General features: G+C 37.0%; 1 protein-coding gene across 1 annotated transcript in view; it reads right to left on the bottom strand.

Moving 5' to 3' along the window:
- METTL2A (methyltransferase 2A, tRNA N3-cytidine) overlaps window positions 1-25,125 on the bottom strand; it is a 393,599-nt gene that overhangs the window by 233,626 nt on the left and 134,848 nt on the right. The gene's annotated exons all lie outside the window — the stretch shown is intronic.

Raw genomic sequence — 25,125 nt, 5'->3', positions numbered from 1 at the left:
GAAGAAAGCTAGTCTTGTGCCAGGTACAGTATCCCTACAGGACCTAACAGACCTCCCTAACCTGTGAGTGTCTTCTTCCCTCCTGTCCTCACTCCCCACTACCAGTTTTCAGATTAGGCACTGATCCAAGGGAGATGAATCATGTCTTTAGAGATCCTGGAAGGGTGAGGAACCCTGGTAAAGGCCCATTTGGTCTGTCTCTCTGTGGGTTACAGGAAGGAGTTAGAGGGACACATCCAGTGACACTGGCCTCCATGCTGTTTCTCAAATAAGACACTCCATATTTCAGCTCTGGGCATTTTTAAAATTAATTCTTAACTCTTAATTCTGGTGCCTCCTTCCCCTTAATTATCCCTTCTGCCCCCCAATATAGCTTCTTTGTATATATTTGCTTCCTTATTGTCTCCTCTTTTAGGTTGTGAGTTCCTTGAGGAGAGGGACTGTCTTTTGCCTCTTTTTGTATCTCCAGTGCACTTAATGAATATTTACTGATTGACATCTATGATATCTTACTGGGAAATTTCATCAAGTCCCATTGGTTCAATTATCATCTCTATGCAGATAATTTTCAGATCTATTTATATAGCCCCAAATTCTCTTCTGATCTCCAGTCTCACAGCATCAACTGCTTATTAGACATTTCAAACTAGCTGTTATTACAGATACCTCAAGACAATATGTTCAAAATAGAACTAATTATTGGTCCCCCCAGGCTCTTCCCAACTTTGCCATATCTACTGACAGTACCATCATCCTTACAGTTACCCAGGCTTACAACCTTGGTGGCATCCTTGACTCCTAATTCACACTAACCATATCATATATCCCATCTGTTGCCAAGCCTTGCTATTTCTACCTCCACGACATCTGCCATATACATCCTCTTTTTTCCACTCACCCAGACACCTCTCTGGTGCAAGCTCCCATTACCTCAGGCATGGACTACTGCAACAGCTTTCTGGTTAGTCTTCTTCCTTCAAGTCTCTAACCACTTAAATCCACTGTTATCAAAGTAATATTCCCAAAGCACAGATTTAATTATGTCACACATATTAAAATCAATCAATTCCAGTGCTCCATATTACTTTCAGGATTCAAATATAGAATCCTCAGTTTGGCTTTTAAAGACATTCACAGACTGGCCTTTTTATACTTTTCCTATTTTCTTATACTGTACATACTCTAAAATCCAGCAAGATTGGCCTTCTTGCTGTTTCTTGAACAAGGACCTTTGTGTCACAAATTCAAGCCTTTTAATTGTTTATCTCCCATGCCTGGAATGCTCTCCCTCCTCATTCCCACCTTCTGGTTTCCTACAGGACTTGCCTTAAATTCTATCTTCTCCATGAGGCCTTTCCTAGTTCTCCACCCTCCCCAATTCCTAATGTCTTCCCTCTAAAAGTATCTCATATTTATCCTGTATATATTTTGTATATACATAGTTGTGTGCATGTTGTTTTAGAAATTTTAGAAATTGAGCTCCTTAGGAGCAGGGGCCATGTTTTTACCTTTCCTCATAAACCCAGCACTTAACACAATACTTGGCACATAGTAAGCACTTAATAAATAAGTGATGACTGACAACCCTCCAAGGGACCAGGCTCTGTGTTGGATGGTAGGAATACAAATGCGAAAAAATGGAACAACCCCTCCTATCAAAGAGCTTGCATTCTGTTAGGGACACAACAAGTATATCTATGTACAAAAAAAAGGAGAAACATGAAAAAGAATCCAGTCTAGGTAGTAAAGAAGAGAGGGTGAAGTATGCCATGTGGAAACCAAGGATTTTTTTCACCTTTTGGCACAGTGCAAGCTGGAGCATACAATACTTTCTACAAAAGTATAATAAATTATCTGCAAAATAAGACATAAAAATATAAACTCCAAATAGCAATCACTCACTGAGAAGGATTACTTGGCAATTTTGCATAACTAGGCATTCATAAATCTTTTATTTTAAATGCTTTATTAAAATGCTTAATAAATTTAGTCACTGAGTTAATTTCAAAGGAAAACATATCAGGATGATCTCTGTCATTCTCTCTAGAAGATCCTCATTAGGATTTCTTTTTTGTGCATTCATTGTCATTCACTTTTAAAACACTTATGCAGTGTTTAAAAATTCTGAACTTAGGAAGGTAGGAGTGAGGGGGAGAGAGAGAGGGAAAAAAGCATCCTACATTTGTACATTCATTCTCATTTTTCTTGTTACACGGTCAGGGTTAATATTTATACATATTTGCCAATGAGAATCCAAAGTTTAACCTGATGGTTAATGCCTGTCTGGTAGGGATGGTTTAATAAAATAAAACTAATAACATTCATGGCTGTACCTCTGTAGCCAAAGCCTTGAAACAGAGAGCTTGAATGACTTTGTTAAAATAGACAAAAAGATTTTAATAGCATTTCTGTTAAAGATTATGCTGTCAATGTTCAAAATACTTGCTCTGTGCTCCCCAGTGATATTCCTTTGCCAGAGTAAGTATGTCTACTTTTGAAACACATTCTAGATTGCTGTAACTCATTTGTATATTCACTCACCTTTTCGTTTCTCAATTAGGTCTTCTTTGGTGCTCGGAGCCTCCTTATCTGCAAAGGAAAGTTTGATTATACTCATAAAATGAATGGTGTGAAAGAAAATCAGCTGATTATGAATATTATCATGAGAATAAAGAAAGATATACAATTGGTTTAAAACATTTTGCCCTGTATTTTGCCTCAGGAGCAAAAGTAATGTTGTTCGTGAATATATTAATTTAACTGTATGGAAACTATTATATATATTTCTCAGATTTGACCCTAAGTAAATAGTAGTTGACTCTTGTAAATATATTCTATTTCTTGGGGTAGGGAAGGAGAGGCAATCCATGATACATAAATTTCAGTTATGAAAATAAAGTATGTGTCAGAGCATATAACAATTACGTACTCATATGCGCAGAGGTGAATGGAGGTTCCCCTCAGAGTTCAAGGCCACTTGTTTCCTAGCCAATAAAGTATACTCCATCCTTTTATCTTGTCTCAAAGTCTACCACTGACTCACATGGCCTTCTGACACATCCAAAACACCTCTCCTACTGAAAATGGCACCTTCTCCTAGTCTCAGCTTCTCTCCCATCTCTGCTAGGGGCTACCACTCCTCTTCAGGAATGACCTCACTAGAGGTCTGACTGAACTGTTCACCAGTGTAGTGTATTATCTGCCTATGTCCATCAATGGCTTTTGCCCTAGATGAAAAATTTTCTAATGTAAACTCTATTTCTAATTACTTAAAATCTCTGAAATGCAGATATATGCAATAGTACAAATGTACAGTAAAGCAAGGCCTCCCATTAAGGTCAACCCAAGCTGCTGTGGTAAAATTTTCACTATCAAGATAAGTTCTATTCAGCGCTGTCTTGAGTGATTTTTTTTGGTTGGTATAATGCAAATGGTGTTCAGGGTTGGCTTTAGTTCACCAAAAAGATATCTCATCTTTTCTGAGCTTGCTTTCAGCTCTGGTTACTTTATGCAATTCTATAAATACAAGAAGAAAGGCAAACAGATGATGCAGTTGGAGTGGACCCTGAGTCAGACTTTTATTACTGATAGAACTGTGAAGAGCTAGGGAGTGGTCATGCCTCTGCTGTAGGCTAAGTGCATGCCTGGTCTAGCCCTGTGTCTTTTTTATTTCTATTAAGAAATGTGTTTCTGATGCACTTTCTTTCTTACTTTTTTTTTAGCACCATCATTTCTTACTGATTCTAGGATTCCCATCTATGCCAGTAAAACCTTTCTTTATAACAGAGTCAAACAAAACAAACACCTTAGCTGTATCTGAAGATGTATGTATCATTTATTACATAACTCTATATCACTATGTCTTGGTTGAGATAGCCCGAGATTTTAAAAGATATGAATGCAGAGAAGATTCATTTTTTTAAAAATGATTTAAAAGTTTATATTTAGAATCCCAAACAAGCAATGGTATGCCATGGGAAAACATTAGAAATTTTCCAAACAAATATAGAGGTAAAGCAAAAATGCTCCCTTCCCCCTACTCTTACTTGATATGGTTCTAGAAATGCTAGTGGTGGCAATAAGTACAGAAAAAGAAATTAAAAACTTCAATATAAGCAAGGAGGAGACAAAATGATCCCTATTTACTAATGACAAGATGGTTTAGCAAAATACTTAGGAGAGCTAGCAAAGAAACTTAATTGAACTTAATTGAAACAATGAGCAGCTCCGATAAAGAAGCAGGAAGATATATTCACAAAGTCAATACCTTTTCCTTATAGGAAGGAGTAAAGTCCGGGAAGAAATAGTAGGATGGGAAATTTATTCAAAATAACTACAAAATACATAAAATATATAGGAGTCATCACTAAGTACACCTAAGACTTGTGTAGATCAATTATAAAATGTTGTATAAGAAATAAAGAACAACTTAACTGAAGGGATATTCAGTGCTCATCGATGAGTTGAGTCAATATTTTAAAAAATTATAATTCACTGCTATACTAATCAAATTACTAAGGGGATGCTTTGTAGAATTAGGCAAAATAATAACAAAATCTGTTTGGAAGACAAAAGATCTGGAATCTCAAGAGAAATAATGAAATAAGGCAGCTACAAAAAGATCATAGCAATTTTAAACTTTACTACACAATAAAGTAACAAATCAAAACTAGTTGGTCCTGGTTAAAAACATAGAAAAGAAAAAAAAAACATAGAAGGTAGTTTAGTAGAACAGGTAAGGAACAGTAAGAAACAATTGGATTCAGTAACTCAATAGTTCAATAAACCCACAAACAAATTGGGAGTTATTCCAGATTTGATGAGAATTGTTAGTAAAACTGGAAAATAGTTTGGCAGAAATTAGGTTTGGATTAGAGTTTTTTAACCTTTTCTGTATTACAGGCCTCTCTGGCAGTCAGGTGAAGCCTACAGACCCCTTCTCAAAATAATAATGCTATTGTTCTAAATTCTTAATCTAAAGAAATGCTGGATTTTAATTAGAGGTTAAGAAAACTAAATATGTAGTTTTTTTTCCCATCCAAATTCATGCGCCCTCTGAAATCTATCCATGGGTTCTCTAAGTATGTATCTGTGGACCCAAGGTCAAGAACCCTTGGTTTAGACCAACATCTTACATCACATATCATGTTAAACTCAAAATGAATACAGAAAGTATGTATACACACAGATTTGACTCTCTCTCTATGACCCTATATAGATTTAATAAACATATATATATACACACGCAAACACATGTATCTATCTATACATATTAGAATTAGATCTGATTCAAATATATTTGAATACATATACATATATGGTTCAATCTATTAATGTGTGTATGGATGTATGTATATATTTGTATGTATGTGCATATACACACATGTATTTCTGTGTAAATATAGTCGCACAGTGGATAGAGTGCTGGACCTGCAGGAAGGCCCATCTTTGGGAGTTCAAATTTAGCTTCAGACACTTATTAGCTATGTGACCCTGGGCAAGTCACTTAACCCTGCTTGCCTCAGATGACTCGTTTATAAAATGAACTGGAGAAGGAAATGGCAAACCACTCCAGTATTTTTGTCAAGAAAACCTCAAATGGGGTCAGGAAGAGTCAGATATGACTAAAAGGAAACAACAAAGAGAACATATGTGTATACGCATGCATTATGTATATGTGTATGTCTATAAATTAGATCTGACCCAAAATAAAATGTATTACCCTGGAAGGTGAGAGGTGGTGGGTTGCCCCTTATACTAAGAGGTCTTCAAGCACAGGGTTCATGACTATTCACTGAAGTGGTTACAGAATGGATTCGTGGTCAAGTACAGATTGGCCTAAATAAATAGCCTCTGGGGTCTTTGTCCAACTCTTAGATTCTTGTAATTTTGTGACTCTAGTTCTCCTTGAACAAGAATCACTGACTATACTTACCTCCACTTTTTGGTATGGTTCTATCCAATATGTCAAGTTTTTCTTTTAAAGATATCTTTTCTTCTGCAAAATGAAAAAGAGATTGAAGTTCATTAAGATCAAGGATGGCGTAGTGAATTTCTCTGTATCCTTCCTACTGAGTCTAGTGAACTGTTGAACCCATAGTAGGTGTTCAGAAATACTAATGACACTACAAAGTAGCCATAGTCATTGATTAAGCTTTTTTTCTCTGAGATGCTCTAAAGAGTAAAAAGGGAGAGACAGAAAATAAAATAAGTGGACATAATTTGTTCATACAAGATTTCTTGCTTGTCAAAAGGAGGTGAAGATATTGTGTTTTCTGCACTTTTATTTTCATGTTATTCCCACAGCATATTGTATCACAAGAAAAAAAAGCCTGAACATAAAGAAAATGGCTGATGCATAAGGCAAAGAACCTCAGCCCAAGTTTTCCTGAAATTAAAGGCCCTAGAAATCCATCACTATAAATCCCAATTCATAAAATTGTCAATCATTTCATAGTAAGAAGTCTTTTAGTATGATATTTTCATAATCACTACTTCCCTCAACTCTTCTAGAAGCAACTAAGCCCTTCAATTCCTACTTCCTAACCTCAGCAAATTAAGATTTTGAATATTTCTGTACCACTTGTTATAGATACCCTCACCTCTTCACCCCTTCGTGTTGCATTTTCTTACTTCATCCTTAAATTCAACCAAAGCTGATATCTTTCCCTACTTTGACCCCTTTAGAAAGCCTTAGTTAACATCTCCTTAGATTATCCTGACATTCCTAAAAAGAGTTATATAAGTATAAATGAGACATTACTCAAATGGTAGAACTAGTACCAAGCCAAAAGCATAAAGAATTCCTGAGAATTTCTGACCTACTCATAACAGCAAAATTTTATTTAGTTCCAGCTAATTTAGCATACACATTCATTTGGACATGGTCTGAAAATTAAACATTGTGGTTCACTCGAGCAAGCTTATGGGAGGGAATAGGAATGTATAAGATGAGCTGGAGAAATGGGTTATGGTCTACAATATTAAAGAGAATACCTGTAACAGTGAAATCACAGAATGATTCAATACTATGTTTAATGCTATGGTGGCAGTAGTGGTAGTGGGTGGATGTTGGGAGATTTTTAAACTTTCTTAGGAGATTTATTTTCAAATCATATAGCACCCAATCTAAGTTACTGAGTTAGCCTTTAAACATCCCTCAAAGCTGGGGATCCATAAGGGATCTCACTGTATTTTCACTGACTCTTCCTAATGCCTGGAATGCTCTCCTTCCTCATTTCTGCCTCTGGGCTTCCTTAGCTTTCTTCAAGTTATAGACAAAATCCTACCATCTACATTAAACTTTTCCTGTAGTGTTTCATCTTGGTTGATTTTAATTCCAATTTATCCTGTATATAGTTTGGACATAGTTGTTCATATATTGTGTCCCCACCAGATTATGAGATCATTGAGAATGAGGACTGTCTTTTGGCATTCTTTTGTCATATCTCCAGCACTTAGCACAGCAACTGACATCTAGAAGATACTTAGCCAATGTTTATTAACTAACTGATTCTACCTTTCAAAGCCCTATTTAAGTTCTTCTTTCTTCCATGAAATCTTCCCAAATCACTCTAGCCCCAAACTCCTTTTTTTTTTAAACTCACAGCATTTGCTGATCCCATCATATGATGGGCAATTAACCATTTACTGTCTTATACTAGCTCCAATTGTTACCTTACATAGTTATTTAACTTTTCTTCTTTTCTTTTCTTTTTGGTGTGCTCTGCTTCCCCTCCTAGATTTTAAGTTCTATGAAGATTAGAGTAAAATCTTATAGAATTGTATATGCTAGGCAACCTCTAAAAAGATATTTTTTAAATTGTACCAGTGCTCCATAAAATTTGATTATTTGGATGAATGCATAAAACATCAGCAACAGAACAAAAAAGAAGTAATTGAATTCCTAGTTACACATTTAAGACAATTTTAAAAGGGATGAAAGTGAGAAGAATCACATAGTAGGTGTTAAATATTTGTTGTTGAATTAATTAAATTGAACATGGGGTTTGGGTAGAACCCCCATAATAAGCTGAAGTCATGCCTATGAAAAGTAATAATGTGGGTACCAAAAGCAAGAATGGAAAGTTGCATTTATCCCATTTTGGATACTTACCTAGATAAATACTTACCTAAGAGATCAGGGTATTTTTCACTCAGACACAATGTCTTAATAAAATCCTTTACATTAACTGCTCCCTTTTCTACAGAAGGGTAAAAATACAATTCAGATATTCTAATGAAGAGATGAACCCATAAAGCCAGTTCTATAATTATCTATGATACTCCTACTGTAGACCAGATAACTAAAAGTGTTTCTCATAAGCTATTCTGATAGACTCCCCCTCCCTCCTCTTTGATTTGTTATATTTATTTAATACTTGATAATTTTTTGATATTTTGATGAATCTATGATTTTATTGCTGTGAGTTCACCCTCCTGTAAGGAATAATACATCCATACCTCCTTATATGGCCAATCATTTATATAATGACACTAAAATAATTTCTAATTTTACAGCAGTGATTTCGTGAAGCAGGTGATACTACATAGCTCAAATTTACTTTTTTGTTAAATAATATTTTATTTTTTCCCAGTTCTATGTAAAAACAATTTTTTAACATTCATTTTTAAAAATTTTGAGTTTCAATTCTATTTCTCTCTCCATTTCCTCTCCAATCCTCACCCCCTGGCCCAACCCCACCTTGGACCAGCAATTTATTTTTGCTATTGTTATTTTTGTTATGTCAGTCTTCACATCCTGTTTCATGGCATTTGGGTAGAAATGATCCTAGAATATTTTTTATTCTATTTTTTTAATGTTTAACTTTTGGCGTACTATTGTATAGATATATTTATAACTGAATAGAAATTGGTTCAACTTTTGTAGGCTCTCTGAAAGCAATGTTAGGACCAATTCCAGTAGCAGAAAGGATGAATGACAGGAATGATTTGTATTTCATTCTGTTCCCATGTGGTTTCGATTTCACAGGTCTCTGTATTTGGAAATATTTTCATTCCATATAGTTTAGACATTATAAGTATTTCATGAGGGTTGGGACTTCTCTGATACACACTGTTCATGTGACCTTGGGCAGCCATTTAACCTTTTTCAGTCTCAATTTCTTTATCTATAAAACAGGGATAATAATAGTACCTGCCTCACAGGGTTGTTGTTAGGATTAAATGAGATAACATATGTAAAGTACTATATGAATGCAAAGTGCTATGAAAACGGTAGCTAGCTATATTATGATTGCCCTGTGCTGGTCAGAAATAGATTGTTGTTATGATTTGGAGCTAAGAGTACCATTGACAAAGAGCAGTATGAAGCCCAAGACTATATATAGAAAGACCTCTTTGGAATTTTTTCTTTATAATATGGTATAAACTCATAATGAAAGTAGTTATGTCTTTAGTCCATTTCATGACACTTGTGGCTTGTCTAATTTAGCGATCATGTAAAACATTTCATGGCTCAGATTTAGTAAGTGGAAGCATTTTTATTTATCTTTATTTTATTTTATTTTATTTATCTTTTATTTATTTATACATCTGATGTATTTTGCTTTATTTTAATACTAAAAGGTGAAAGTGCATCCCACTGCTCGCTCTCCTCCATATCAGTTTGGTCATCATGACAGTTTTGAATATAGCTAGTCTATGCCTCTCTAGTTTTTAGAGTCATAGAGCAGTTTTATCACACTGGTTTTGATGCTGACCCAATTAGCAACCAACTGGTTAGTGTTTTAGGATTGCTGCCAGGACTTCATACATTCTGTGTCTCAGGTCATACAGAGTCTCTCTCTCTGCTGGCCATCACCTGGCAGGATAAGGTACCAGACACTGAGGTCCTTTCTCAAACTAAACTGCCAAGCATTCAAATTCTATTGCAGAGAGCACAATCCTAGGGGCTGGCCATGTTGTTCGAATGCCAAACATACACTTGCCAAAAAGACTATTTTATGGAGAACTCACACAGTGCAAATGGTGGCCAGAAAAAGTGATACAAAGACACTCTCAAGGTCACTCTTAAGAACTTTGGAATTGATTATGTGACATGGGGGACACTGGCATAGGACCACCCCACATGGTATGCCCTCATCAGAGAAGGTGTTGTGCTCTACAAGCAAAGCAGAATTGAAGCAGCTCAGAAGAAATGTGAGATGTGCAGATTTGGGGAATCCACCCCAAATGTTCATATGGACTATTTGTATCCAACCAGTTGTAGAACATTCTGAGCTCGCACTGGTCTGATCAGCCACAATCAGACATACTATAACTTGACCCTAACATAGTGATGTTATTTTGGTCCTCTTGGAGAATGAAGGACAACCACCACTGTTGGTGTTCCATTACCATGTTGTTTGTTGTAGTCTCCTCCCTAACCTGCACATACAACATGGATGATAGATTGGACTTTAGGGACATTGTTGCTGATGACATCATCATCTTTTTTAGACTGTAAGCTTCCTGAGGACAAGGACTATATCTTGTCTCTTTTTGTATCCCAGCACTTAGCACAATGCCTGTCACATAGCAGGAGCTTAATAAGTGTTACTGACTGACCATCATCATCATCATCTAATTATTCTAATCCTCTTTTCAGTGGGACTAAGCAAGAAGCAATTCAGGACTATGTTACTATCCCACTATTATTATTTTACATTTCACATCCTATAGACTGCACAGGATAATAAAAATAACTTCTTTTTGTACAGTCTACCTAGCACATAGTATGGTATTTATTGATTGACTGATTGTTTAAATGTACTAGGATGTAAGCTCATCTGCTCTAGGATCACCATAAGCCTTCTTATAGCAGATAGGACAACAGGGTAATATAAACACCTCTTATTTCAACATGATTTTGATCCTGACCAGCTTCCTATATTTTGAAAGCTTCCCCCCACCAATATAATTTCGAGATACATGTATTGAGTGTGGCAAAAATCCACTTAAAAAGTATTTTTGAGTTTTATGGACCAATGTGAGATTAAATTGATTCCATATAATTTTTAATTGATCCTATTTATAATTTGATTCAGCTACATGGTGCAGTGGATAGAGTGCTGGTCCTGGAGTCAAGGAACACTTGAGTTCAAATTTGGCCTCAGACATATACTAGCTGTGTGACCCTGGGCAAGTCACTTATCTCTGTTTCCCTCAGTTTCATTATCTGTAAATGAATTGGGGAAGGAAATGGCAAACCATTCCAGTATTTTTGCCAAGAAAACTTCAAAGGTGGTCGTGAAGAGTCGAACACAATGAAGTGACTGAACAAAAAAATGTTACAATTTATTGATTTTGTCCTATGACTGCCTCATCTATGATTCTTTGTCTGTGAACTTAATTCAGAAACTCAGCTGGCCTGTAAAGAATTAAATTTAGAAACCTACTTCTTCATCTAACCACTGTTTTATTCTTGCCTCAAGGAAATCTGCTGTCCTTAGGGGATGCAGGTAGACACCAGGGAATCTGGTCTAGTATCTTTACATGACCAAGCTATCCTTCAAGGTTTTCTATCCGAAACAGTCTGATGCACCCTCTTCACCTTGCAGGTAGACTCAAACAATGAACTTTTATTAGTCATAGGAGGGAAGGAGAGGGGCTGTTGCTAGCCTCTCATTTCCAATTTCCAACTAATCATATTGTCCCCCCACCTCAGGTCTGTAACTAGTAGTGTTGTCCTAATCCCCATGAGGCTGCCAACCCTATGACCAATTGTATTCTTTCCCTACCTATGAAGTCCTGTTCTTTGTTCTGTTTTCCCCAAAATCTGTAAAAGGGGAGCTTGTCCTTTTGCTTAGGGTCTCTGGCTTAAACTGAAGCATCTGTTGATTTGTTTTATTAACAGGTACCCCTGTAAATAAACTATTATATTGCTCAGAGAAAACATGCCTTGGTCTACCTATGTTGAATTTCACTCGTGTCAAATGTTATGCCTGGGAACAATTTAATCTTCAATAGTGATCTTGATTCCAGTACAATTGATTAGAACTGGAAATAGATTCTAGTATAATTTAGTGACTGATGCTCAATACTATGATACTGTAGGATACTTTGAGGTCTATACTTATAGTGTGGAGATTTGTTATCTGCAAGGCCTTGAATGATACCAACCTTCTGACATAATTCTAGCTACCAGGTCATATCTCACAAAGTATCTGGTAGGTGCTGAGGTTTTAAAACCTTCAGTTATGTGTTGCATAGTTCCCATAATTTCCTTGCATAATATATTTGGAGCATTAAGTTCAGGCCCCAGAAGGATAAGCCTTTTATGATTTCTTTTAGAAATGACTTCATCTTAAAATGCTATTATAAACTTCTTCATTTCCATAAATAAATCCCTGGTGACTCTGACATTTGTTCTAAGATTCTTTGTTGACACATCGTTGGGTGAATTTATGCAGAACTCACTCATGGGAGCCTTTTTGATTCCATTCTTGGATCTCAGAGGTTTCATAGTAACTATTCAGAGGTAAATCACCTTTAGCCACATTGGACAAATCCAGTGGTGTGCACCTGTTTCAGTTTTGACTATTGTTCAGTGAGGTGCTAATTATTTTGCAAAAGTATTTGGATAGAATTTTGAGTTGTTTCTCATATATTCTGAGAATATCTATCAATTCTTTTCCTCCTTTTAGGGGAGTATTAATCATTTCTATAGTTTACTTAGAGTGACTAGTTCTGTGTTTTGTTAATATTGTATGGATTTTTATTAGGCTACTTCCCAAATCTGTTATGGTACATTTTATAGTTTAGGAAATTTATATTAAGACTTGTATTGCATAGGTGTCAATTGATTTAAATGTGTCCTCCCTGTACCATTTTGATTTCAGGATGCCACCAATAGGTGGCACAGTGGATAGAACATCAGGTCTAGAGTCAGGAAGTCTCATCTTTGCAAGTTCAAATCTGGCCTCAGACATTAGATGGGTGACCCCAGGCAACTTATTTATTTAACCCTGTTTGTCACAGTTTCCTTATCTGTAAAATGAACTGGAGAAGGAAATGGCAAACCACTCCAGGATCTTTGCCAAGAAAATTCCAAATGGGGTCACAAAGGGTCAGAAATTACTGAAAAAATGATTGAACAACAATATTTATTCATAGCCTACTTTTGCTTTTCATATTTTATGTGCCTTGCTGGGGGCGGGGAGGGGGAACCAAAGTATTAATAGTTCTAACTTTTGTCTACTGGCTCACTGTAAACTCTAGATTCAAGCTTGAAACCTTCTGCCTATTCTTCCTTGGCATATATTGATAATTTTATAGTAATAATGTCCAAATGACATTCTGATATCAGTAGACACAACCATTCCATGAATTTTTCCTATAAACAGTTTTAAGTCCACATTTTCCCAATCTTGTATTTCTGCAACTGATTTTTTTTTTTTGCAAACTCAAATGTAGGACTTTACATTTAACCTTATTTAACTTCATTTTCTTAGATCCAATCTATCATCTGAGCCCACTGAGATCTTTTTTGGCCTCTATTGTCCAATGAATTGTCTATATCCTTTCCAATTATCCTATGTCTCTCTGTTGTCCACTGTATTATTTAAATTATCTCCTAAAATGATAAACATGCTTTTGATGCCTTCATTTTTTTTTAAAGCAATTGGGGTTAAGTAACTTGCTCAAGGTTACATGGCCAGTTATTTTTTGTGTGGGTGCCAAGTATCTGAGGCTGGAATCGATCCCAGGTCTCCCGACACTGGGGCCATGATGCCTTCATTTAAGTCACTGATAAAATATCATGTTGATTCCTACAACTTATTCAATCCAATGACCCATTCTTAGCCTTGTTGGGATGACTGGTTTAAAGTGGTGCCACTAGAACGAACACATTATAAGCCGAGCAAATAGATTAATAGAAATTGGAAATGCTCACCATCAGCTGGAAGAGATGCCACTATTTTATTTAGCAGTTCATCACTTAATTTAACTCCCAAGCTTTTCATTATACATGGAATATCGCCAATGTTGACTTTGTCGTCATTGACACTGATAGCATACTGCCATGCATTGTTTATTCCTACATGTACATAAAACAAAAAAAGGTAAAACTCTTAAGTTGATGCCTCTAAAGAAACATGTAAAAGTCTGTATAAGAAAATAAAATAATTTCTCATGGAAGTAGTTTATGAAAGTTGAAGGATTCCATATATCCCTAATTTTCATTATTAAAAAAGCTTGTATTTGGAAAAATGCACATATATTGAATGTATAGATAATGGCTAAGCTTTACAGTTTATAAAGAGCTTTACACATATTATCTCATTTGATCCCCCCACCACAATTGTCTTGACCCATTTTATGAATGAGAATACTGGGACTAAGAGAGGTTAAGTGACTTGCCCAGGGTCACAAAGCTACTAAATGTCTGAGGTGGGACTGGAGTTCAGGTCTTCCTGACTCTAAGACCAGCACTCTGTTCACTATCCCACCTAGCAGTCATAAATGCTCTAGACATGACCCATTTAATGGTGATGATGATGAATAACAACCAGCATTTATACAGCATTTTAAGGTTCACAAAGAGGCAGCTAGGTGGCACAGTGGTTAGAGTGCTGCGCCTGAAGTCAGGAATACTTCCTGAGTTCAAATCCAGCCTCAGACACTTACTAGCTGTGCTACCATGTGGAAGTCACTTAACCCTGTTTGCCTTAGTTTCCTCATCTGTCAAATGATCTGGAGAAGGAAATGACAAACCACTCCAGTATATATGTATGTTAACCCATTTGATCCTAGAAGCCCCCTTTTCTTGACAGTCAATGATTAACAATGTTTCCCAATTTTAAAGTGAATGCCACAAAAAGATTTCTATTGATTTGTAGTGAGCCAAAAGTTACAATCCCCCCTGCCATGGAAAACTCTCCTCTGCTCCTTCCCTCATATTTTACTGAAAACAATTGAGGCCATTCACAAAGAACTTTTCACCAATCTCTTTTAATTCTAATATTTTCCCTCTGTTAAATAGTTTCTATTTATCTTATATGTAGTTGGTTTGTACATATTTGTTTTCTCCCCTATTAGATAATTTTAAAAATATTATTTATATTTATTTATTTATCTAAAGCAACTGGGGTTAAGTAACTTGCTCAAGGTTGCATGGCCAGGTGTTTCTGGGTGGGTGCTAAGTGTCTGAGCCCGGATTCGATCCCAGGTCATCCTGACTCTGGGGCCGGTGCTCTTACTCACTGTGCTACCTGGCCGCCCCTATTCATTTATTTTTAACATTCTTTTCTTTTGAAATTTTAAATTCCAGCTTCTCTCTCTCCCTCTCATTCCTCTACACATTGAGAAGGCAAATAATATAATGGCAATTATTCATGTGAAATCATGCAAAACACACCCCTTCCCCCATTAGACTCTGATCTCCCTGAGGGCAGGGACTGTCTTTTGCCTCTTTTTGTATCTCCAGTGCTTAGCACAATTCCTGGCACATAGGAGTCACTTAATAATTTATGGATTCTCCATCGGACTGTCCCTTCTACCACCCTTACTCTCTCATCTTCAGTGTCTATCTAGTGGATACTTTCAAGCTGCCTACAAACCTGGCTATGTCTCCTCATCTTCAAAAAACTCCCATGCCCTGAACTCACTCACTCACTCCCTCCCTCCATCCATGAATGAATGAATGAATGAATGAATGAATGAATGATGGCTATTGTTCTATATCTCCCCTCTCTTTCTTTCTGGGAGGATCTAGGAGGTGCAGTGCATAAGCTTCTGAGTTTGAAGTCAGGAAGACTTCAGTTCAAATCTGGCCTCAGACACTTACTAGCTGTGTGACTCCAGGAATGTCATTCAACCTCTGTTTGCCTGTGTTTCCTCATCTATAGAATGGGGATAATAATAGCACCTACTTCCCAGGGTTGCTGTGAGGATCAAATGAGATAATAATTGTGAAGTCATTAACAGAGTGCCTGGCACAAAATAAGTGCTATATAAATGTTAGGCAGTAGTAGTAGTAGTAGTAGTAATAGTAGTCGTAGTCGTAGTCATCGTAGTAGTAGCAGTAGTAGTTGTAGTAATCTTAGTAGTAGTAGTAGTCGTAGTAGTAGTAGTAATATTCGTGACTAACCTTCTTGAGAAGGCTGTCTATGATCAGTGCCTCCATTTCCTTTTCTCTCACCTTCTTAACTCTCTATAACCTGGCTTCTGATCTCATCATCAACTGACACTGTTGTCTCCTAAGTTGCCAATAACCTCTTAACTGGTAGATCTAATAAACTTTTTCCAAGCCTCATCCTTCCTGACCTTTCTTTAGTCTTTTAACACTATCAGGCATCCTCTTGCCCTTAATATTCTCTTCTCTCTGAGGTTTCATGACACTCTGTTCTCCTGGTTGTTTGGTTCTCTTCCTACCTCTTGGACTGCTCCTTCTCAGTCTCCTTTCCTGGATATTCACTCAGGTTACATCTGCTAAACCTGGGCATCCCCCAAGCTCTGCCTTGGGCCTTCTTTCCTTCTCTCTTCATACTATTTCATTTGGTGATCTCACTAGTTCCCATGGACTCAATGATCCTCTCTGCAGATGATTTTATTTATCCAACCTATCTGTTGCCATCTAGGTTCTTATCTCCAACTGCATATTGGCTATCTCAAACTGCAGAGATCTTAAACTCAACATGTCCAAAATAGAACTAGTTACTTTTCCCCTAAATCCCTTCCCTCTTCCTAATTTCCCTGTAACTGTTGAAGGCATAACCATCCCCAGTCATTCAAGTTCATACTTGGTGTCATCATCTTCAGCTTCTCATTCTGTCTTACCTTCCATATATAATGTGCAGCCAAGGCCTATAGATTCTAAAGTCATGACATCTCTCCCATAGAACCCCTTTTCTGCTCTGACACTGGCACCATCCTGGTGTAAGCCCTCATCACTCCATGCCTAAATGATTGCAAGAGGCTTCTGTTTCTCTTTGACTCAAGTCTTTGCTTACTCCAATCCATCCTATGCTCATTTGCCAAAGTGATATTCCTAAAGCACAGTTCTGACTATGTCACTCCTTTATTCAATAAACTGCAGTGGCTCCCATTTACCTCCGGGATAAAGTATATAATTCTCTGTTTGGATTTTAAAGCCTTTCATAATTTGATCCCTCCCTATATTTCTAATCTTCTTATACCTTACTCCTTCCCATACCTATGTATCCTGTATTTCAGTGACACTGAGAGAACTGGACTTGGAGTCAGAAAAACCTCCGACACACAGCAATTGTGTCTTCCTAGTCAAATCCCTCTTGGTACTACAGACAATTATGTAAGACTAAGAAGTTACTGAACAGGTATCATTCTTCATTGGAAGGTCCATAAGCCAATGAACTCATAGGACTGGAGAAAGAATTGAAAAATGAAGGGAGGGAAACAGAAGGAAAGGAAGGAAGGAAGGAAGGAAGGAAGGAAGGAAGGAAGGAAGGAAGGAAAGAAGGAAAGAGCAAGAAAAAGATAGGAGAGAACAAAGGAAGGAAGACAGAAAGAAATTCATACTCACCTTCATTTCCATCAGGATAGGCAACTAGAGACATTGTCTTTACCAATTTCCTTAAATCAAGATGGTGGTCTTCTGCAAAAGTGAAAAAATAATAATAATTCAGATATTCCAGTGTAGTAAGAAATGGACTTTTAAAAGCTTATTCTCCAATGTACAAGCAAAAATATAATATTTACAATAGTTTTTTGTTCTATGTAGGACAAATATCTAAACAACTATTCCTCAAATTAATATGGGCATCAATCTTCCTATTCCCTTGCTTTATATATTTTTTTCTGTTTCAAAATTAGACTATACTCAATTCTATTTGAGAGTTATAGGGGACCTCAGAGATTATAAGTTCCCATCCTTAACAAAGGTATAGGTTTATATTAGCAACAATACTGTGAACAACTGGTCATCCAACCTCTTTCTACTTGAAGACTTTGAGTGATGGGCAATAATTTCCAAAGTGTCACATTCCATTTTGGGGTGATTTTTTATTAAAAGGAAGCTCTTTTGCCTATATTGAGCCAAAAGCTGTCTTACTGTAACTTTCACGTATGGATCAATATCTATTCCCAAGATTAGCAGAAAAGTCTTAATCTCTTTATTATAGGATAACCTTTGAAATATACTAATATAGTTATCCACTACATTTTCTATCTCTGTGTAAAACATCCCTATTTCCTTCAAATGATGTTTGTACAGCAGGACTTTTCAAGTCCACTTACTGTTCTATTCTATTCACCTCCCTCTGGATTCACTCCAGCTTGCCAAAGTCCCTTCTAAAATTGGATGCCCAGGGACTGGACCAAATATACTAGGTTTTATCATGTTCCTTCTGTCAGTCAGTCAATATACAATTATTATATACCCATTACATTTAAGGTGCTTTACTAAGCACTGGGGAAACAGATGGTATTTCTCTTAAAGTCTCCTAAGACCAGAGTAGCTTTTTTTTTTGGGGGGGGGGGCTGGATTGAGTCAGCACAGTAGATAGAATGCTGAACTTAGAGTCAGGAAGACTTGAGTTCAAATCCAGTCTCAGACATTTACTGGCTGTGTGATCCTGGGTCTGTTTGCCTCAGTTTCCTCATCTGTAAAAAAAACTGGAGAAGGAAATGGCAAACCACTCTATTATCTTTGCCAAGAAAATCCCAAATGTGGTCACAAGGAGTCAGACACAACTGAAATGACTAAACAACAGCAACATTATTATTACTATTGTTATGTTGTAAGGAAAATAGTGTATATATATACATAAACATATGCATAGATGCACACGTATAGTAACAATAGCTATCATTTATGTAGCACTTCAAGTGTTTGCAAAGAACCTTACAAATGTTATCTCGTAATCCTCACAATGCCAGGAGGTAGGTGCTAGTATTATTTATCCCCATTTTATAGATGAGACCCAGGTCCAGCATTCTATCCAATGTGCCACCTAGCTGTTCCTGTCCTTTTACCAAGGCTCAATTCTCAGATCAGAAGTCATTACCTTCCTCAATAACCCTTGGCAAAGCAGATAATTTCTAGAACCTTAATGGAAATTTCAAGGAAACAAAAGAGAATTCTAGTTGCTTTGCTACTTAACTAATCCTCATATCTCTTATGTAGTAACTAAACACTCTTAGTTAAGGAGTATGTATAGAACCATGCTTGTATGGTGGAAGGAGACTAAGGAAATGAAATCATTCTATCTTCCCTCAGTTCCTACAGACTTTCCACGGCATCTACTATTCAGAGAGGCCCCATTACCTTATTCCCAGTGTTTGGCAATATGTATGCTGCTGAGGAGTAGGAATGACCTAGGAAATGTTGCATCCCTACTGTCTCTTATGTTGCTAATGGTGGGCAGCCTAAACCACAGAGGAAATCTCAAGAAGGGGGACTTGAAACATAAGCAAATGATTGAGAGACAGTTTTCTGTGTATATTAGCTAAGGAATTCCCTGATCTCTTTTCACTCTGAGTGCTATATTTCAAAACAAGACTGACATATAGTTTGGGAAGAAGATGCAATCTACCTTCAGGCAGGAATGGGACAGCAGTAGAAGGTAAGACTTCCCAAATCAGATATCATGGCTATAAGGAGGATTTCCCAAACCTTCCTGGAAGTGACTGGGATAACAGATCAGCAAAGGTTAGTGGACCTAGGACATATGTATGGGTAGAGGTTATTTTGTTTTGTTTTGTGTGTGCATATATTTGATTTTTATTCTTCAAGAAACTTCCTGCTGCTATAATTTTTATGCTTAAGGCAGAACAAAAAGATGCTGGTCTGAACTACATTTTGGGTTTTCTTTCTTAAATGCTGGAACATGGAGGTTATTCAATGCTGATATTGTCATAAAAAAGTGTGGTGGTGTTAAGAGAGAACTGAGACCCCTCCTAGACCACTCTGGGACCCTAGGATGAAACCTGAGAGTGTGAACTCAGAGAGTGAGGACCAGAGGGGCACAAGAATGGCAGATACAGAATAGACCTGAGGCTTCCAGACTGGTGAGATGAGCTTGTCATGACCAACAGCTGCGGTAAGACTAAGTAGACTTTTTAATGGTACTTTTGGAGGGTGTGCAGATTGAGATTGGAGTGATGAGGAGAGGGGAGGGAGGCAATCTTGGAGAGGTGGGTTAAGTGGGGGTGGGAGGGGGGGTGGAAAAGATAAGGTAACAAAGATAAGGTAAAAAGAGAGGCTGAAGAAAAAATAAAGTAAAAATAAGATGGAGGGCAATTCACAAATAGTAATTATTAACTTTGAATGTACAGCTCTTTTGTGGTGGCAAAGAAGGGGAAATTGAAGGGATTTCTATCAATCAGGGAAATAGCTGAACAAGATATGTGTATGGTTGTGATGGAATACTATTGTGCTATAAAAAATGGTGATGTCAGTGATCTTAGAAAGGCATGGAAAGACTGGCATGAAATGAAGAAGAGTGAAGTGAGCAGAAAAAAAGAGAACATTTTATACAGTAACAGCAACATTGTTTTAAGAATGACTTTGAGGGCGGCTAGGTGGTGCAGTGAATAGAGCACCAGCCCTGGAGCCAGGAGGACCCGAGTTCAAATGCGGCCTCAGACAACTTGACACACTAGCCATGTGACTTTGGGCAAGTCACTTAGCCCCAGTTGCCCTCCAAAAAGCATAAACAAACAAACAAAAAAAACCAAAAAAAAAGAACTACTTTGAGCAACTAAGTCATTTTGACTATTATAAATATCCAAATTGGGGCGGCCAAGTAGCACGTGAGTAAGGGCACCGGCCCCAGAGTCGGGATGACCTGGGATCGAATCCAGGCTCAGACACTTAGCACCCACCCAGAAACACCTGGCTGTGTAACCTTGAGCAAGTTACTTAACCCCAATTTCTTAAAGAAAAAAAAAATATCCAAATTAATAACAAAGGACACATGAAGAAAGACATTGAAAAAGAACAGATAAATAGAAGTATGTATAAAATAATTATATATATATGTGTATATACATGAATATATATATGTATATATAATATATATACATATTTGTGTCTAATGGTAGTCATATCTAGGTGGAGGAGAGGAAAAAATTAATTTACAAGACAACTTTGTTATATATTTGGAGGGAATAGCAAGTTGTACATGGTAAATTTGCGATTTCATGTGATTTCATGCGATTTCAAATCATCTTTTTTTATTGTACTGTGTTATGGAAATTGCTACTTTTGTTCCTTGAATTGAAAATAAAATGAAATTTTTAAAAAAGAGTCTTAAAAATAGATTAAATGAACCCAACTCCCTTTGTTTCCCACTTTTTCTGCTCCCTTCAAGCCATTGCCAAGGATATCTTCTTTTCTATCCCATTCTCCACTGGGGCAGGGGGAAGAAAGTGTAGTGGGGAAGGAAGTTCATCCATGGGCAGTGAATTCTGCAGCTTACTTTCTGAAAGCTTTTAAAAGCTTTGTTTTCTGTTTCTAGGCCTCCATTATTTAAAGTGGCCTTATTGCAGCAGTGTACTGATAAATGCCTTACAAAGGACACTAGGTGGTACCATGAATAGAGAACTGGACCTGGAGTCAGGAGGACCTGAGTTCAAATTCGGCCTCAGGCACTTGACACTTACTAGTTGTGTGACCTTGGGCAAGTCATTTAACCCCAATTGCCCTGCCTTTCCCCCACCCCCAACAAAAAAAACAAAAACAATTTACACTGTGGGAGAAAAGTACATTCCACACACTTTAAAATCTAACCTGTATCATTACCATTTTCTCCATCACTTTCCTAACTCTAAAAAAGCAATGCAACTAAATCAAGCCTTTGATGTACAGTGTTTACTGATTTCCAAGGTATAAATCAATGCTCACACTAAAAATTTAACAATTAGCTCTCAGGAGTCGGGTGGAGCTGGCCCCAGCACACAATTGCCATTGTTTCAACAAACCACAAGGCCTTTAGGAGAAGAATAAAACTTTGAATCTTATGGATGGGGAGTCATGAATTAGTAGGAAAGAGTCTAACACGGAATAAAAGTTTGAAGAGCAGAGATGAGAGGGACTTGACATTTGTGTTAATCTGGAGGCATATTCCAGATCATTTCCCTAGATTAATCTAGAACCTGAGGACAGCTACATCTACCTGAAGCTATAGAGGGAGGGTGGGTCAGAGGGAAGTATGAATAAGTTGCTCATGTACAGTCAGATAACCATTTGGTGGCCAAATAATGTTATTACATGTGGCTATTTGTGAACTAATTATTTATGTAACAGCCCCACTGGTCACTGTAGAGAGCAAAAGGCTGGGGAAGAATGAGTCAGTTATGAGTGGATAATCCTCTATCTGAAGCTCTAGGTCCCACCACCTAGACCACCTGCCACAGATAGATATAAAGCACGTTGTAAATTATGAAGTGCTTTGTCTACTATTGTTACTGTTCAGAGTCATTTCTCAGTTGTGTTCAACTCTTTGTTACCCCATTAGGGGTTTTCTTGGCAAAAGCACTGGAGTGGTTCGCCATTTCCTTCTCCAGCTCATTTTATAGATGAGCTAACTGAGGAAAACAGGGTGAAGTGACTTGCCCTGGATCACAGAGCTAGAAAGTGTCTGAGGCCAGATTTGAACTCGGGAAGATTAGTCTGCCTGATTCCAGGCCCAGTGTCCTATTCACAGAGCCATCTAGCTGCCGCTTGTTAACCATTATGAATTCCCTATTAACCAGTTTTTTCTTTGTTCTTTCTGGTCTTAAAACTATTTTCTCTGGCACAGGAAACTGAAATAAAATAAGAGCTGAACCTCTCTGCCTATTATGTCACTTGTTATTATTATCCTGTCCTTTCTTTGATCATACTTTTCCCCTAAACAAAACTAACCTGTGTCCCACTATAAAAGCCATTTTATTGTCATTAGCATTCATTGTTCATTTTCTGACCTTCAGCACTTTCAGCACTATTCTTAGAGGGTCTAGGTCCCAGTTTTATGTTGATTTTGTTATTTTATTTGTCCTTGCTTCCATCTGACATCATATTATTATTTTTGTTGTTGTTGTTCAGTTGTTTTCATTTGTATCTTATTCTTGGTGACCCCATTTGGGGTTTTCACGGCAAAGTTATTGGAATGGTTTGCGATTTCCTTCTCCAGCTCATTTTATAGATGAGGAACAGAGGCAAACAGTCACTTAAGTAGTGACTTGCCCAGAGTCACACAGATAGTAAGTGTCTGGGGTAGGATTTGAACTTACAAAGATGAGTTTTCCTGATTTCAAGCCCAGTACTCTATCTACTGTACCACATAGTTACCCATAATATTATTATATATGATAATACATAATATATAATATAATGTTATGACATGCATGTATATATGCATACACATATATTATGGGATATATATATATATATCTTTTAAAAGTCTAAGTTGGTTGATATATATCCACACTAGCCTTTTTAGATAACTTTCTTTTTTTCCTCCCCATACAGAATTTTATTCTGTACCTTCACAATTTCCCTTAAAATTTCTCCTTGCTTTTGGTATGGCTTTCCTATAGAATCTTAGTCCATTGGCTCCTATCTATTCTTTTTTTTTTTTAATTTTTTTTTAAATTTTTTTTTTATTTTTAAGCAATCGGGGTTAAGTAACTTGCTCAAGGTTACATGGCCAGTTATTTCTGGGTGTGGTGCTGAGTGTCTGAGCCCGGGATTCGATCTCCAGGTCTTCTCAATACTGGAGCCGGTGCGCTTACTTGCTGTGCTACCTGGCCGCCCCTCCTCCCTATCTATTCTTACTCTGACCATTTTGAAATATGTTTTCTAAAAATCTAGGGTACACATGGGACTGTGCCCAGTTGTTTTTCTCTCCTCTATCACAAATTCTAAGTGAAGTAGTCACTTCCGCATACTGTTCCCATCATGTCCATTCTAGTATTTAGTTCTTCCTTGTTGATGAAAATTCCATACAGCATAAGTTTCCCCTGTCAGTATTTTAATGTTTTAAAGAATGAAATGACCATATTAAAGCAGGAGGATGGATTATTAGGAATTTTACTAGGAAGGGGAAGAGAGGGAAAGGAGAATGAAGAGGAGAGGGGAAGGGAGGAGAAAGAGAGACAGAGACAAAGAGGGACTGTCAAGGAGACAGAGAGGTAGAGAGAAAGACAAGTGGAAGAGAGGAGGGAAAGATGGGGGAGGGAGAAAAAAGAGAGAACAGGAGAGAAAAGGACAGTGTTCCATCAGGTAACTTTAAGTTCCTAACTATTCCATCATGCCCTCATGCCAAGTATGTATCTATTTTCCAAACTCCTCATCTTTCCTTTTTGTGTATAGGTCAGGAATTCTTAACCTGGCGTCCAATTTTATCAATGTAATTAATTTACTTCGAAATCCTATGTATTACATTTAAAATATTATTCTAAGAAGGCATCCATCGGCTTCCCAAGCCTGCCAGTGGGGTCTATGATACACAAAAAATATGAACCCTTGGTCTAGGTGTTTTGTTATCATACTTTGAAGACAATATTGCTTCTGTTTCTGACTGTTGGTTTTCATCTTGCTTTTCCCATATTCAGCTTCCCCTCTCAGATGTCCCAATAGACATTGGTCTATCTTCTTAAACGACAAAGCTTCATTTACTTATCTTACTCCTTTTGAATAAGGTTTAGCATGTTCTAGTCATGGGTCTCATCTCAGTGATACCCATTTAAGGTTAAAATTTTATTCCTTTGTTACCATTAGACCATGAACTCCTTGAGGGCAAGGACTATCTTTTGCCTATCTGTGTATTCACAGCATTTTGCACAATGCCTAGCATGAAGTAGGTGCTTAAGTATATTTATTGGTTATCATATTTTATATGACTGTGAGATCATATTGGAGATTATTACTGATTACTTTCTTGGATTTTTGTCTACTGTGTATTTTTGGGTATCCCTATTGCTATTCTTCCTACATTGAAGTTACTCTCTATGTAATATAATCTGATATATATATATACATCAGAAATTTTCTCCTCCCTCTTCTGTTTCAGATTGAAGGACTTTTAATCAGATTTACAAGACCTAAGGCAAATATATTTTTACTAGCCATTTTGGTTATGTTTCATTTCTAGCCAAGAGTCTATCCCCATGTTTAATCCATGTTTCAGAAATCCACAACATACTTGTAACTCAACT

This window comes from Petaurus breviceps, unplaced genomic scaffold, assembly GCF_028583685.1.
Source record: "Petaurus breviceps papuanus isolate PSGF00001 unplaced genomic scaffold, PetGlider_PUasm1.0 90925, whole genome shotgun sequence".
In the NCBI taxonomy this organism is placed as follows: domain Eukaryota; kingdom Metazoa; phylum Chordata; class Mammalia; order Diprotodontia; family Petauridae; genus Petaurus; species Petaurus breviceps.
Note: the sequence above shows the minus strand (reverse complement) of the source record. Positions and strands in the feature narration are given on the sequence as shown.